General features: G+C 38.4%; 1 protein-coding gene across 8 annotated transcripts in view; it reads right to left on the bottom strand.

The window, feature by feature from the left end:
- Positions 1 to 18,231, bottom strand: part of ppfia4 (PTPRF interacting protein alpha 4) — a 129,842-nt gene that overhangs the window by 110,488 nt on the left and 1,123 nt on the right. The window lies entirely within an intron of this gene.

The raw sequence follows: 18,231 nt of genomic DNA, 5'->3' as shown, positions 1-18,231 counted from the left end.
GCTAGCGGATGAAATGGGTACTCCAAAGCTGTGTCCCAATGTGAAGGCTGCATCCTCCGAAGTCCGTATTTGAAGGACGGTTGGCCGTATTTGAAGACCGATTGCGTCACAGCCGCGCGACGAAGTACGTCCCAATTCAAAGGCTGCATCCGCGTAGTCCGCATTTAAAGGCCGATTGCGTCATCTCGGTGGGATGAAGGCTGTCCCAATTCAGTTATGCATCCTCCGAAGGCCGTATTCGAAGGGCGGTTGCGTCATTGCAGCGCGACGAAGGCTTACCTAATTCAAAAGCGACGCCAAATGCACCCTTCATTTCCCCGTGAAAGGAACGATACATAAATGGACACTTCGCGGACTATCCTACCCGATCCTACCCCATAAATCATTGCGCGGGTGACGACAGCATTTTTATTTAAAAAAAGGGTGGCCGAGAGTTCAGTGGTGGACGGCAAATTCACATTTAAATGTAAAAGTATTATGTTTTTATTTACTCAAATAGCCAGAGAAACCAGTGTTAAGAGCCAAAAGTTTTTTGTTTTTGTTTTTCGTTTTTTTTCTTCTTATTATTCATCTTAACTCATTCGTCAGCATTGCATGGTTTTGTCAAGTGGAAATGCGAAAACGGCTTTTATAGCCTTGTATTGCATTTCTTGTACATTGTATTTCTTTATTATTCATTATTTCATTATTTTGTGCAACTTTAAATGTGTACACAAAAGAGAATTCATGGCTCTGGATATTTGTTTATTTTTGTAAGGGTCTGTGAGTGTTTGCAAGGTTGATACATTTAAACTATAATTTTGTTTTGTGTGGTTTAATGTAAAATGTGTAGTGTTGTGGTCCTGTGAGGGAAAAGGGTAGGCTACTTCACATTTGTACATGAATACTTTCGCAGTATGAAGTTCCTTACATTCTCCCACTGGTTATTTTAAAAATTAAAGTAACAAATTGTTGGTCCATTGTCACAATATTAACAAATTGTTGCTAACTTCAACTTCGTCCCATATCAAAGTGCGCACCTGAAGCGCTCGGACCGGTCTAGCCTGCGGAGGATTGTTCTTGTCGCCTAGCAACTGTGACTGACAGCTGACGACGACGAGCGGGAGTACGTTTGCACTGGACTTTTTATATTTGGTTTAAAATATTCAAATAGGATTGACAGCCTGTATAAATATATTCACCATGGTCCATTTAGACAATAAAAAGAAAACCCTACAAAATCGTATGGTACGATTAACATTTGAATAGGCTATTGGCTATATATGTGCCTATGTTTTATCATTATTATTTTTTAGGCTATTTCATTACAATATTTACGTAGGTTAACACCCAATATTTGAACAGTTTACAGTGTAATCTGGCTATTCAGGACGCAGCCTCTAGCATTAAACCAGCTCTGGCCAACTCTTGAGCCGAAAATACATGACTCGAAATATTTTTTTAGTGGTTATGTGAATTGAAATTATGTGATTTTATATATATTGCCCCTCATTTAAAGACAGGACTATATAAAACATAAAATTTCCAGTAAAATATAAAACAACAAAATGACAATAGCCTTTCTCCATAGCTGTTTACTCAGTTTCATTAAATGAATGATCAGGGTGGCAGCTGTACTCTCGCTCCGTTGCTTGGCGCCAGGAGCAGTAATAGGGAACACCTGGTTGCGCAATTAGGAAATCCCACGAAGGCTACATGAAGCGTCCTTCGAAGGCCAAATAGACTGCATCCTTCGAAGTCTACAGCCTTCGAAGTACGCAGCCTTCACATTGGGACACAGCACAAGAGAGAGTTGTTTCCCCCGCCCCTTCCTCCTCACACTCGACGCTCGCGCAGGTTGCCAGATCGAGGACATGCAACAGGAACGATTGCAATTGATAATGGAATGTGAGGAGACTTACACACTGTAAGTTGATGAGTATTTATTGATTTATTGGTATTGCATTTTTAGGTCGGGTAGAATCTGTAACATCTGACCCAGTTTGTTCGCTGGCTTCCATGGCTGCAATAAGCAGTGTTTTCCACCAACTGGCAACCTGTGGTGGCGAAATACTATTGGGTGGCACGGACCAAAATAAAGACAGACATTCTGACACGGAGCGAACTTTTCAAAGTAAAATAACTTGTTTTTCAGAAAAACGAGTATGTGAACTCAGCATGTTCCCTACATATCTGTAAATCATCTGCATTTAATTGTATGTGCTGGAAGCAAATCTCTTAGTGGCTCTTTATCTCTTCAAGTCAAATTGTGACCAGAATGCAGATAACCGTGCCCTCATTAAAAATTGTGTCGTTTTATGGCAGCAAATTGAATTCGCAGGACACATGACTTGGCCTGACTCACTGTTTACTAAGACTGTCTCTCTTAACATTCAGGGAGTCCGGCTCTACACATCCCAATTACAGCCTTAATCAAATGAATCACATGGCTTATTTCACAGAGTTTGGAATAGGTTAACAGTCTCATTAGCTAAGTTGATTTATTTTTTTTTTCCTTTCTTGTTGGCATGCTCGATTTCTTGAGGCTTGTGAAGCCACATGAGTTTAATCTCAGCTGTTTCTAAGTCCTTTAAAACTAGCCGACAAGACCTATGGCTGACAAAGATTGATTGAAATCAAATGATGACTTACATAAAGACAAAAATGAAAAATTTGTCATCATTTACTCAATGGAGACACATCCTTTCCCAGGCAGAATGTTACCATCTCCAGTTGGTTTAAACTTCTTAATTATTCTCCAAATAGTGAAAATGAGTATTCCAACAATTAAACTAATATCATATAGCCATTTAAAGATTTGTGCAGCTCAACAACCTTTTTTCAACACATCAATTATGTGTTCTCAGATCTTTCCGCAAGTGATGGATGGTTATAGGAATTTGGCCTGTATGTCATTTCATATTAAGTCATGACTTATCACTTAAGTATTACTGATCACTAAGTTGAACTTAAAGGGTAATATAACTAAACCCCTGCTCAGAGCCTGACTCCACCCACTGGGCACTGGCAATATTTGAAAAATGTTGAAAATGTGGGCAGACCCCAGCGGAGATAGAGGGGACGAAATAGATGCTAAAAAACTCTATCCTGATCGGTTTCAATACTCGCAATTCCAACTCCCGTGACTCGCTACAGTGGTTTTGACGAAACAAGCTGTTATTTATACTGCCAAGGGCGTAGCTCGTGCCAAGAGCGTGGTGAGCTGAAACGTGCGTACGTCACGAAGAACCGCTAACATCCAATAGGAAATTTCAACTGCAGAAGCCACCGTTCAACCTGAAGAGGGCAGCAATACAACGTTTTTACACCATATATTTTAGAAATAAAACACTTTATACACAAAAAAGTTACTCAAATCAATGACTGGTATTAATAAAGATCCACAGAACATTAACTAAAAAAAGTTGGTTTAGGGTTTAGTTACTCTTTAAAAACATGCCATATGAATGGGAATATACTTCAGTAAGATTTGTACTTCGAATTATGTTGGGGTGCCAATAATTTTGTCACACAAAATGGTGATTTATCATCTGACAAATCATATCATTGAAACTCAAGCTCAGGAAACAGAAGGTGATTTCAGCCTATTCAAAAAGTGCCTGTAGGGCTATACTGTCCTTCGGATGAGACGTTAAACCGAGGTCCTGACACTCTGTGGTCATAAAAAATCCCAGGATGTCTTTCGTAAGAGCAGGGGTGTAACCCCGGCATCCTGGCCAAATTTGCCCAGTAGCCTCTGTCCATCATGGCCTCCTAATCATCCCCATATATACACCAATTGGCTTCATCACTGTCTCCTCTCCACCAGTAAGCTGGTGTGTGGTGAGCGTTCTGGCGCAATATGGCTGCCGTCGCATCATCCAGGTGGATGCTGCACATTGGTGGTGGTTGAGGAGATCCCCCCCTTCTATGTGAAGCGCTTTGAGTGTCCAGAAAAGCGCTATATAAATGTAACGAATTATTATTATTATTATTATTACTGTTTCTAGGAATGGAAATGGCTACCCAAGGCCACTGGCTGGACTGACTTGCTTTAAAAAAGGACTTTAACCACGTAGTGAGTGATACAAGAGAGAGGAGGAGGAAATGACGGAGCATTTAAAGAAAAACAGGAAAGTCACAATGCTCAATATGGATGTCGAAATGGAGCCAAATGTCATTCTAATAGTGCCATCAATGGTTTTTTTTCTCTTTTTTTTAAACACTAGAACAAACATACATGCACATTAGCTGGACCAGTCTGGAGGATTCAAGCAGCTGTACTTGTATGTCTTTTGCCCACATGAAAAATAGCTGCCAAGAGGTGGCGACTTGGCTCATAGGGACTGTGTTGGACTTTGGCAGTTCTTTTTGCAGGGAACTGCTTTGGCATGAACAGAAGCATCCATCATGGTGCATGTGAAACAGAAAAAGTAACGGATAGAGTGGAAAACTAAGTATTAAATTTTGCCAAGTGTTTTTTTTTTCCCCTTCCTGAGGACAGTTGGAGGTTGAAGCTTTGGTGGGTCAGCAGCGTGTTACTGGCTCTGGCTGCAAGAGAAGCACTTTCTTGCCAGTTAGTGCAAAAGCAGCACTGGGCGCTCCAGGAAAACGTTCCATGATGCGGCAGTGTAAACTTATTTTGAGGCTAAAGTTCCTTTGATTCAGAAACAATAAAAAAAGAAAGTTGTGTAAAACTGCTTTCGAAGTTTTTCAGAAGTGGTAAAATCTCTACGTCTTCTCTCCCAATGGGAATCATTAACCTAGTTAGGAATTCATTAAAAGTCTTGACTGCCTAATTTAATTTCTTTAGCCTGACTTTATAGAATTAAATTATTCAACAATTATCATCAAGTATCTTAGGCCCCAATCCATGCTTTCCATGTTCCCATGTAATGGTCCACACAAGTGCTACGCTACATAAACCGACCAGTTTCTCTAACAGACTGCTCATATTCTCTTCATTTCATACTGTACCTTTTGGGTATGCTAAAATTGAGCTGTCTGGCTCAGTGGATGACCTATTTAGCATGACAGAGGCGAATTTACTTGAACCTCCTTGAGATATTTTCCCCTCCATTGATTTTTGGGTCCAGCACGGCACCTTCTTGGCAACATGCACGTCTTGACGTCTCGGGGGTTGTTCTCAAGGAGAAGCCAGAGCTACGCGTATTAGTCAAGGATTTGAAAATGCTTTAAAATACTAGAATATCATTAAGTGAATGTGTTTACTGCTGCATGCATGAGCAAAACAATGTCCATGACAACCAAAAAAATTTGCTCATCCTAAATGTAATTAAATTGGATTATTTTCCCCGTGAAAGTCATGAAGGAAATTAGACAGCGTCTAAATGATTATTCAGCTGCGGCTGCCAATTGTTGTGTCTTCCACGACATGCCACAGTAAACTAGCTCTGTAAATGGACAGGCTGGTGGGAGATAATACCAACTCACAAACGCACACTAACACAAGCCTGTCCTGGAGAGGGATTGTTAACGTGTAAGAAAATAACACAGATGCTATCTAGAGAGGAAAGTTAACAAGATATGTCTGCCTAAGTATTACTGTTACATTATGTAAGTTGTATTCAAGTTGTCTTCTAAACAAGGAGAAACGAGAAAGAGTTTAAAGTAATACAGTCATATTTCTGGATGGATGGATAAACGGATGAAATGATTATTTTAAAAAATGTCTTTTTAATACTATTTTCTACATGTAAAAAAAAAAAGCTTATCTTAAAGGGATACATCAGGATTTAGCACTTAGCTTTGTATTAGTAGAAAACCTGTAGTATTTTCGAATTACCATGCTTGCCACCCTCATATCACTGAGACGAGAGATTTATGTATTTTTTTTCTGGAAAAAAAAATCGTCATTTTGCGTCATCAGAGGATTTTTTGGCCAGAGGCTGAAGACTACAGTAGTAGGAGCTGTCCCGCATGTTCTCAACCCACCCATTTAGGGGGGGAACTCAGAATGTACACATATGCTGCATCCCAATTCACCTACTTATACTACGCCCTAAAAGTATGTACTCTTTTTGTGAAGACAAAGTAGTTTTGAGTGTGTAGTAAAAGAGTAGGCAAGCTTTGGGACATAATACTTCGTCATCTTTAACGGACAGCTCAGTCGCGTGCATCCTATCACCGTAAACTGACCTGTCCGTCATCTCGTCATATTTAAAATCCTCCATTCAATCTAATTTAATTTCTTGAGAGAAATGCTGTCGCACGTTCACCTGCCAGTCGTGGGTCTTTCATGCGGAGACTCTCCTCATGTGTTTGCAATTTGAATGTAATGATGCATTTAAAAGTTAATGGCTAAACGTATCTTTACAAAAGTTCACAATGCTTCTGCAGATGCAATATAATAATGTAGCCACCATTGAATATACATTTTCGTCAGGTTAGATACTGATTATTAATCACTTAAACCCCTTATAATTAATCACTTAAACCCCTTTATCTAACCCTCTCTACACAACCTCCTCCATGTCTGTAGTTTTTTAACACCTTTTCACTTGTGTTTGTAGTTCTAACCGAATCCTCATCCAACGCGCGATGGGTTGTGGGAAATATCAGCCATTAGAGTGTGCATCGATCTGCACCTCGGATCCTGACCAGATATAGTAGACCGTCTTTGGAACACTCATTTCAACATACTATGATTTGGGACGTACTAATTCTATTTTAGAATACTATTTAGGACGGATAGTATGCATATTGGGACGCAATAGTGTCATCTTTTTTTGGAAGCTAAGCTAGCAGGCTCTTGTTCTGTGGAGTAGTAGGGGTTACCATCCTCTTTTTCTCGGACATGCCTGGCCGTCAATGTCCTTGATTCAGCTTTTTCTGGATTCTGCAGTCGCCATTCATTGTTTACATGCACACCTTTTATTTCAATCTAACTGAATTCATTCCGATTGGTGAATCTGAATGTAGTGCTTACATGAACGCTAAACAAGTGATCGCAAGTGAAACAAGTGATCACAGGTGTCGCTCATGCCACCAACCTCGCACCGTTCTCCCGCGGCCCTCAGTTTCGTCCTGCTCGCCACAGTAAACATAATGAATGGCGACTGTAGAACGCAAAAGCCAAATCCTTGGAATTTTGGGCGATCTTGAAACACATTTTCAGGCAGACTCAACACGGAGACTCACTAGTAGCCTAAACTTGTTTAACTACTGCGCTCTGTTACCAGTAGGCATGGCCTTTTAGGGCAGCGAAGCAAGTGCATTCTGGGAGTTGTTGTCTTTCATCCACATAAGCCAAAAATACATTCTAGAAAAAGTTATTCAATTCTTCAAAAGATTATCAATGACTAAGTTTTAGCCAAATAATATACATGGTTTTGTACACTGGCAATTCACCAACATATGTAATATTTTTTAATCTGTACACATTTTCTTTGATCTGACATGAAAAAAGCTGTATATGAAGGGCCTTTTCCAAACAAAAGGTCATGTGTGCACACAATTTGCTAAATTTAGGGGCGCTTACCCACTTACACATCTTTCCCCACTATCCCCTACTGTCCTTGACACATTCTCCACTTATCCAGTTTTAAAATAGACGCCACTATGAGTAACGCTCGACCCCCTAAAAGGATCTAAAGCGACTTCAAATGGTCCATCTTATGCATGAAATCTTCCTTGTCACCTTCCCTCAGTCCAGTGACAAATGGCAACACTTTCATTGGCTCCTCAATGTAATGAGGCTATCACATCCTTGTTTGGCTTAGCCGTGGGGGTGGGTGTGAGGGCTGATGATGTTACAGTAACTGGACTCTAAATTGACTGCCTCAATGACTACATATAGCGATTATTCACAGTCCTGTCAAACACAGGAAGAGAAGAATCTCCATGAAATGCTCATAAGCCTCTTCCAGTGCACTTTTTCCAAATATCCTCCACTGATTTCCACATTCATCTCTCAGAATCTGTCATCCTAAATCAAATATGCATTAATTATACATCTTATCCTTAAATACACCAAATGCAGCCTCCTCACCATGTGCTAATGCTACCGCTATGACTTTTTAAAGAGAGCTGGGCCTCAGAAGGGTTCGGCACTCCAGTGATGTTGTGGTAGCATTGCAAAAGGTTCAGAAATGGGCTGTTTTCTGGAAAACTGACAGCCAAGCCCTCAAGGGGAAATGCTTTCTTGTTCCTGGCTTGAGTGACAGCCAGCTGAAGTTAATCTACTGCACACAGATCAACATGGCTGACATATTATGTGTTTCTGTATTACAGAGTTGGACATTTATACTGACAGATCATACACTGCAAGCTTACCAGGCAGAGCGACCAATGATGACACAGCATTTTTTCCTTTTTAGAAGAATAACTGTTTTACTATAGCGATCTAGGTACCACTGCTAACACTTTATATTAACAGAGAGATAAAAGCTTTATCAATGGATCGTCATGTCAGGACTGTTAGTGTTCAGCGCTGGAGTTTTGTTGAAGCATTAGTCACCTTAGTTCTGCATTCATTCATGCTTGGACAAATCTGTATGAAGAAATACATGCAAAAAATACATGTTTTGCTAAATTTAAATTAGGGTTCATAAAAAGTTACGCAAAATGCATTTTTTTTTTTTTTAAACCCACAAGTGATTACTCTTCAATCAGGTGTGACAGTTTCCATGTTGCTGCTAATATTCACCCCATCTGATGGCAAGAAGGGACAAATTGACATCTCGGTGTGCTAATCGCACTGAGAGCCTTTGGTGGCAGATGGTTTGGCAAACCTACAGAGGCTAAGACACGGCATCATGCTGTGTGAAAGCACTCACAGCAATATTTCATTAGTGTTCAAGAGTCTTATCTTTACATGAATGCACAAAAGAGTGAACTCTGGCCAGAGTTGTGTACAGCACAGCCGGGATATCACAAGACACTAGCCGTGGTTGTGGCAGTAAACTACAGAGGTGGCAGAACAGCAAAAAAAAAAAAAAAAAAAAAGAACCACCTTAACCTTAACTATTAAACCTTGGCAACTAACTCACCCAACACTGTTTGTGCTATGGAGATGAATGATCCCTAAAATTCAGGATGTCTAAAGTATTTTAAATACTTAGTTGGCAATACTAAAAAAATAAAATAAAAAAAATGCACTGTTTATATATTTTGCATCTTTCTTCAGCTTTATTTTTATATTTTATATAAATACTTTACTTATTGTTTAATGGCATTTCAGTTTTTGTTGTAGTATCAAAGTTGCTATGAAGAAACATGGAACTTTGTGGTTTGTTGAGGAGAGGTGTGCTGTAACTGCTGTTATGATAAGACTAACAATGAAAAATTATTTTCAAAGGTTTGGGGTTGGTAAGAATGTTTAAATACTTTTGAAAGATGTCTCTTATGCTTATCAAGACTGCACTTGTTTGATCAAAAATAGAAACAGTAATAATATGAAGTATTGTTCCAATTTTAAATAAAAACATTCTCTATTTTAAATCTGCAGTTCAAAGTTTTTCCTCTTTTTCCCACGAATCTGCTGTGGAAATACACCAGTACCACTGGAATTAAAAACATTATTACAAGCTTACTGCTTTGAATCGAGGTAAGGGAAGCATACTTTTGAACACTAGTTTTGGCTGGTTGTGCATTTTCTCAAATATGTATTTTGGATCATTTTTAACCCCAAAAAAGCTATACGGACAGCAGCTTTAATATATTTTAAAACATAAATTTATTCCTGTGATGGCAAAGCTGAATTTTCAGCATCATTATTACTCCAGTCTTCAGCGTCACGTGATCTTTCAGAAATCATTCTAAAATGCTGATTTGATAGTGATAAGATATGTTAAAAACAATTGTGCTGCTTAATATGTAAAAATATGTGGAAATCGTGATATACACTCACCTAAAGGATTATTAGGAACACCATACTAATACTGTGTTTGACCCCCTTTCGCCATCAGAACTGCATTAATTCTACAGTATGTGGCATTGAAACAACAAGGTGCTGAAAGCATTCTTTAGAAACGTTGGCCCATATTGATAGGATAGCATCTTGCATTTGATGGAGATTTGTGGGATGCACATCCCGGGCACGAAGCTCACGTTCCACGACATCCCAAAGATGTTCTATTGAGTTGAGATCAGGTGACTGTGGGGGCCATTTTAGTACAGTGAACTCATCGTCATGTTCAAGAAACCACTTTTGAAATGATTTAAGCTTTGTGACATGGTGCATTATCCTGCTGGAAGTAGCCATCAGAGGATGGGTACATGGTGGCCATAAAGGGATGGACATGGTCAGAAACAATGCTCAGGTAGGCCGTGGCATTTAAACCATGCCCAATTGGCACTAAGGGGCCTCAAGTGTGGCAAGAAAACATCCTCTACTACACCATTACACCACCACCACCAGCCTGCACAATGGTAACATGGCATGATGGATCCATGTTCTCATTCTGTTTACGCCAAATTCTGAATCTACCATCTGAATGTCTCAACAGAAATCGAGACTCATTCAGACCAGGCAACATTTTGCCAGTCTTCAACTGTCTAATTTTGGTGAGCTCTTGCAAATTGTAGTCTCTTTTACCTATTTATAGTGGAGATGAGTGGTACCCGGTGGGATCTTCTGCTGTGAAATGTTTGTGCATTCTTTATTTTTTTATTCTTCTTATTATTATTTTTTTACAATAGACCGTTTATTTCAAACAGAAACTTCATTTATTTCAATAAGAATTCTTTAACATTATAAAATACTTGACATTACAAATGTCAATGACACTTTTGGTTAATGTAGTACATTCTTGTTAAATAAAAGTATTAATTTACTAGAAAATAAATCGTACAGACCCCAAACTGTATAAATGTGTTTTTATTATAAATTAAAATGGTAATGGTACGGATTCATTTTTAACAGTTTTTCTGTCTTTTTTCAGCCAAGAACATCACACATATGACTATTGACTAGGTTTAAAAATTGCCATCTCATTGAGTAAACACCTCCTGCTTCCACAACAGAGTGTTCAGACTGTTTCAAACAGGGCCAATTCTTCACAAATGAAAAAGCTTATTTTCCTAATGTGTATTCCAGGAACTGTCATTCAAATGTTGCATTTCTTGAATCAATAAGATTTGACAGCTCATTCAGGCCTTAATGAAAATAAATATAAAAACATGTCTCTTCATGCGTTTCATGGGTTATCCGCCCCCTTGCTTGAAACAGGAGACAGCAACGATCTTTGATTTTCCCCAATATTTGATCTCTCTCAAAATGTCAAAATAGGCAGATATATACTGTGTCCTTTTATTTACTAACTATACAGCAGCTAGCACAAAAAGAGTCACACACACAAAAATTCACAGCATCTCGAAAAATAAAAATAGACCAGACGTTCGCTGCTCGCCTATTCAGTCTCCTTTAAATATACATAAACACTTTCATTTTTAGCCTGTGACACAAGTCTACATTTTAGCATGACCTAAAAACAGCTGTCAACCCCCATGCACTTTTTCCCAAAATCTGTAATTCTCACCTTGTCTCCAACATTTCACATTTTCCCCCCTCTGCACACAGTAACTGCCCTCAGACTAATCCCTTAAGATACTCGAAAACTCTCTCGCTTGCTCTGTGACTCTCTTCCTCTCACTTTGCAACACTCTTTCACTGTTTGTCAAGTCACCAAAGCTCTCCTCCTAATCCCCTGCCATAGCATCTGAGTGGCATTACGCTTATATCACGCCTGGAGGAAAACACACCAAAGATAACGACTAAATTCCACCCATATTTCCTGAGGTTTCGTACATGACAAACTTCGGCATAAACCCAGACCACCATGACAGACTTTTCCTGATTTTTGTATGGTTGGTTCTTCAGTCTACAACCCAAAATCTCATAATCCCCTAAAATAGACCCTCGGATTTTGCCTTCAGTTTCAGTCTTGGAGGAAAAGGTCCATGAGAAATTGCAAATCAATTTCCCTTCTATTATAAGGGTTATTGTCTTCTTTCATAGCTGTTAACATATAGATAATATAAAATGACTTTTATACTCTAACATGAGAAAGAAAAGAGGTCTTGGATTACAGCCTCTTCCTTCCAATCTTTCCTTTGGGAACCCTGCATTAAACAACCATTCCTGTATTTGGTCCACATAATATCTTTACATACTGTAGAGTTAGACTTGATAAAAGCAGCCTGAAACAAGTTATTTTGTTAAGGAACATAATAGCACGACTCCTCTAATGTTTGGGTAAAAGACCTTGATGGTAAAGTGTTGTCAGAGATCATGTGAGAATGTAGTCTTTTTCTCCGGCACTTCTGTACAGTCAGCTGTGCGCTACAAGCTCGAGTGCGCAAATGACTTCAGACATAAGCCGGCCACACGCTTCGGGGTGCTTCATTTTAATTTAATTACACGCACACACACACACACACAAATTGCAGCAGAACAAAAATGATGTGAAGGGGCGGATCCAAATTTATTTTCCTTTCAATCAGCTGCAATAGAGACCATAAACCAGCAGATGACCAAAAAAACTTCCAGTGCTAAATGCCTGAGATACTCTAATGTCAGGGTGGTCCACTTTAAAAAGAAAAACACAACCAAACCATCTGAAATATACAAGTAGCATTAAACACGTTATTTCTATGTGTTGGACAGCCGACTACAGTATCAGTAAATGTACTTATAAAAATATGTTAATATAAAATTCAAGAGCGCTGCTTTGTCCGAAACAAAGAAACAGAGTGAAATGTGTGCATGTGTGAGGTTAACTCAACAAATCGCCCGCAGCTGCTGAGGGAGGGTCCGGCAGCTCAGAGGTGCCATGCTGGAGATTACGGCAGCTGCCAAAAGCCATGTGATGCTGTTTTTACACCTGTGCTGGCCCGGTACCAGCCTGCAATGGTGTGAGTTTAAGAAAACAAAGCCAGTACTGTTTCTTTTCTCATATTATAAACAAATGTAAACTGGATTTGTTGGTTTCAATTACCAGTGTAATCAATGTATGGATTATACCAGCAAAAAAAAACAGCAATGATAGTTTCTGTGTTTACATTTACATTTTAATTATTTAGCAGACTTTTTTTTCCAAAGCGACTTACAAATGACGAAATGCATCATGTTTTTTTTTTTTTTCTATAATATTGGCCCAGCTGCCTAAAATTAAACTGTATGCAGGGTCGCACTGCTCTCTGATAGATAGAGTGTAAATTTTCAGAGACCCTGCAAAACTGACACATCCTCTAATGAGGCAGTGATGAGAAAATAGCATTTATTGATCAGGCTCATCTATCACTGAGAGCTGGGGAATGCTGAGTCGCTCGATGAAGGGGGACGAAGAGCAGTTGTGTTGTCAGTGAAGCACAGCAAACTTTATTTCAGGGGTTAGGAGCTGTTCTGGGGTCTGTTATTTTAGAAAAAATACTTTAAGCATTAATGATTGTAAGGATTAAGATACTGTATGACACACTCATAAAAATCTGAGTGAAAACTAAGGCTAAGCAATATCGAAAATCTATTTGCTGAGATTCTGCTGACGATATTTTTTTTATTATTATTAGGTTTCCTAAAGACTAAGCCATTACTTTACATTCAGTAACTTTTTTAACAACGTACTGATCCCCAACTTTTAATCAGTAGTGTGTATTACAATTTCTTTTTCAGCTGCAAGAATATTTTGTTTTACAAATATTTTCCCTTGGATATTAATTTGGAAAAAAAAAGAGAAATGAGCCATTATTTGTAGCCCTCAAACCGTATTCACTTTATAGCCCTTAATCCTGTAATTGTGGACAAAGGTGGGCACAGAGGACTCAGGTGATCCTAATTTTTATTTATTATAAATATTATATCACTGTCTTCGATAAAGTTTTGTCTATCCATTTATGGTGATTTTTTTTTATTTATTTTGGGGGTATTTTTGAATTTATTTACTTCAAAAAGTACCATATTTTCTATGTAAATTATGCTTATTTTTATGTTTTATTATTTTTAATTTTTTTAACTACATTAAAATATCATTCCAATAAGTTATTGGAGCTAAAACCTAAAGATGAAGTGACTTTGCTGTCACCTGGTGTCTTACTTCGCCTTATTTTAGAATGCTCTAAATTACAGTTTTTCCCATTCATATGGGTGCCCATTTTTGACCCAAATACAAGATTAAGGAGTTTTTTTTCACCCACTTAACATTGTAGAATTGAGTCAAAAAAATTGTGTGTGTTCAGGAGGCAAACTTAGGAAAAGTAGACAAGTCTTGTACCGTTCAGATTAAGGGAAGTATTTTTTAAAAATAAATAAAAACTATTTTGCCCACATTTGTCCAGAATACGGTTTCGGTTTTAGGGTTAATTTGATTTTTTATATATATATATACTTTTTTTTTTTCTTCTTCTTCTTGATTAATTTTGAATCTGCTTGGCTTTACTGATGTTTGGTTGAAAATGAAATGGATTGAAAGCAGTCATCCTTTGAAGCCATTAAACATCAAATTTAATCAAAAACCCTGACTGGCAACCATTTAAAAAGAAATAGATATTAATCTACTTTAAAATGGGAAAAGACATTAAAAGGCCGTTTTCATCAGATGCATGAGCACAAAGAAGAAGAAACGTCTCAACTCTCCCAGGCAGGACTTCTCAGTATTCTCATGTCATACACTTCTACAGAATACACCCCGCCACAGATCACACACAGCGCTAGGGTGATCAAATGAATCCCTTTTGCTATTTAGTACAGCTTATTATTCAAGGACGTCTTGGAACAACTGCTTGGTGCACAAATGAAACAATCCCACACTTGACCTCCATTCTACATGAATGAGCATGTGACTCAGGATTTTTAACTGCTCAACTCAAGAACCATCTCCACATGCCAGTTCCTCTAAACATCACACAGATGAACAGGGTACAGAGCTCCTCCCCACAGTAGACAGAGACAGCCTGGCATTTCTCCCCACTCAGTGCATGGCGTTCGGCCAGTTCCCCAGCCCTCATCCCCACTCCAGTTCTCCCTGATCTGAATGGACAAACCAGTTTGATTGACGGCCCTGCTGACAAGCCAACATCCCTGATAGACTATAATTCAAGAGTGAGAAGGAGGATGCTAACTCTGCACTGAGGTAAACCCTGTGAGTGCAGGACACAAATATCTGTCAGCTGTCTTTGCCAGTTGTCTTAAAGATGACTCTGCAGAATCAAGTCTGTATACTGTTCATGTATCATCACCATCCTCAATACCGTCTTTATGCTCTGCATTAACAATACACTTATAATCAATAACACAGTGCCAATTAATTTCCAGGACCTAACTAAAGGATGTAAAGCACATCTTTGTGTTTGAAAACCTACTCGTACTAGCTGCTCAACAGCAATTACAGACCACCAACCAAAACAGAAGTGATCAACCATGGCAAGGTATAATTAACTTTATACACTATGGACAGAAAGAAAGGTGGTGTGCACTAAACGACTATCAATGAAACCGTTTACTGCACACACAGTGGCCTATGAAATTACAATACAATGCAAATGGGAGTTAATGACTGAATCATAAAGAAATTAAAATGACAAAACTGATATGTTATCATTATTATTAAAAATGAAACCAGAGCAATTATTTTACACTATGTTTACAGTAAGATCTCTTAAAATGTCATTTATTTCTGTGAAGTCAAAGCTGAATTTTACTGACAGCAGTCGTTACTGTCTTAAAGGGATACTCCACTTTTTTTGGAAATAGGCTCATTTTACCACTCCCCCAGAGTTAAACAGTTGAGTTTTACTGTTGTCGAATGTATTGATCAGATTTTTTAATATTTAGAAGAATATCAGTAACCAGACAGTTTCTGGTCTCATTGACTTCCATAGTATATTTTTTTCCTACTATGGATTTGAAAACTGTAAAACCCAACTGTTTAACTCTGGGGGAGTGGTAAAATGAGCCTATTTCCAAAAAAAGTGGAGTATCCCTTTAAGTGTTACATGATCATTCATTCTAATATGCTGATTTGATACTAAACAGTTGTACTGCTCAATATTTTTTGTGGAAACCATGATACTTTTTATTTAAAGAACATTGTAACATTATAAATGGCTTTACTGTCACTTTTGCCACTAGTGCCTCAATAATGCTACTAACCTCTCACCCTTTTTCATCCACAAAAGCATTCATTGGATGCTTCATCTCACCTTATAAATAAGCCAATAAAATTGGAGCTTGCCAGGTCAAGAAAGTGCCAACAGTCTGAGGTAACATGCCATTTTAGGATAATAGTACAGTATACAGCCAATAAGTTAAATCAGAGGGTTTAAATGTAAACGTTGGCTGTTAACTAGATTAACTGGCCTTGTAGCAACAGTCTCACATACCCAAGAGCATCACATAAAAGGAGGCATTTTCCTTTGAACAGTCCTAGACATGCTGGACAGGAAGTCCAATTTTCCTCTGGAGACAGATATGGTGATGCATCTCTCAGCTACATCCGCTGGTCCTGTCTCTGTTTCCAGGGTTCAGTCACCTCCTTTTAAAACTAATTTGCAAGTAAAAGTCTTAAAATCTTCCCATAGGAAGAGATTTCTTGATCCACCAATTAGCAGTCTGGATGAGCAGGGTGACGTAAACTGAGAAGTAAGCTGCTTTTGCATCACTTGTGTGAAAGACAAAATTAGAGGGAGGGAGACGGGGGAAGGAAGGGGACCGGATACTCAGATGAATCGATATCACGTGTGTCCTTGGCGAATGACCAAAAAGAGCTATGTGATACAGAGGAAGATACACTAGAAGATGCCCTCTTCATCTCTGCTCTTCTGAAGCCTGACCTACCACAACCCTCATACACTTCAATAGGGAAAAAAGTAAATGCTTTTGATATGCATAGATAGTATTTGTCTTTAAATTATAACCTTATTGCCATTTGACTGGGATGTATGCACAGTCACAACCACTGACATTTCTGGAACACAGATAATGTACCTTTGTGAAAACAAGTGTTTACCTGCCACCAGAAGTTCCACAATGCATCCCCAATAATTGTGTGGGTCTGAGAAGCTACTAAACACAATATACACAAACTGAATAATAGATCAGTTTTAGATATTTTGTCAAAACAATTCATCTGGGTACATTTCTTCTGAGGACAATTATTGGTTCAAATTACCACCATACCATATTAATGGTCACTCAAGTCATAAACAATGAGGAAACCTTTAAAGCTTCAGTTCTCATTGCCATATCCATTTAACTACATTGAAATATCTTCATCATTGTATATTAGATTTGAAGTTACTAGTGTAAAAGGTAGGTGAAAAACTGAAAAACAGGAGGTGTTGACATAGAAACCCATAAATGCCAGACTGGGTTGCCATCTCATAATTATGGTTTGCTGCGAACCATGAACGACGTGCCAAGTGAGCTGAACTGTTTGAAGTTCAGCGAATTTCTGAACTGTATGAACGGCGTTTGTGGTTCGACTTGTCGAGACTGTTTTCCAAAGATGGACGAAGCGGACTGTCTTTATAAAATATCTTCTTATTAAACGGTCTGTACACTTATCTGTGGGGCTATTTTGAGCCTTGTTAGTGGTATTAACAAGCAATTTCTTTCTTTTTATGTATTATATGCCCCCATATACTAGCGTTATAATTAGATAATTATTTAGAGATACTTACATTACTTACATTCGATTAGCATGAAAACAAATCTCAGAGAACGGTCGACTAGGTAACAATGTGTTAACTTATTAGGCCAAAGGTTCATTTTGCGCCAGACTAAAATATTTAGTCTCTTCTATAGGAAAACAGATTACTCACTATTGGTAACTAAAAACAGGCCTACTGTAAGTTATATTTATATCGATAGTATATGCTTTTGTTGAAGCCATCATCCTGCATTATCTCAACTTTTAATCATGCTCAACCACACAAATTTCTGGAAATTTCAACTATATTGCCCATGATTATAGAAAGAAATTAGCAAATCACACCAAAAGAACTCTTTAAGGCCCATCCACTCCCATTTAGCACTGTGATATACATTCATTCAGTACTATGCCAATTAATCTTCAAATCAAACTTTGTAATGTTGTGATTCACCTCGTTGGTTTATAGCTTATAAATATTAAACAAGTACATCCCTCAGGGAAAAACTTCCAGAACCAAGACCACAAGTAGGCGGGTCGGGCTAAACAAAATGGGACGAGCCCTTTGCCATGTCCTGCCCCAACTTTCCTGTTTCCACAGGACATTGCAATATCATGGGGTCCCTTAAACACATCAATGGGTTGA

The sequence above is a fragment of the Pimephales promelas genome, chromosome 21 (assembly GCF_988280905.1).
Source record: "Pimephales promelas chromosome 21, fPimPro1.hap1.1, whole genome shotgun sequence".
NCBI classification, from domain to species: Eukaryota; Metazoa; Chordata; class Actinopteri; order Cypriniformes; family Leuciscidae; genus Pimephales; species Pimephales promelas.
This window is presented reverse-complemented; position numbering and strand designations above follow the sequence as displayed.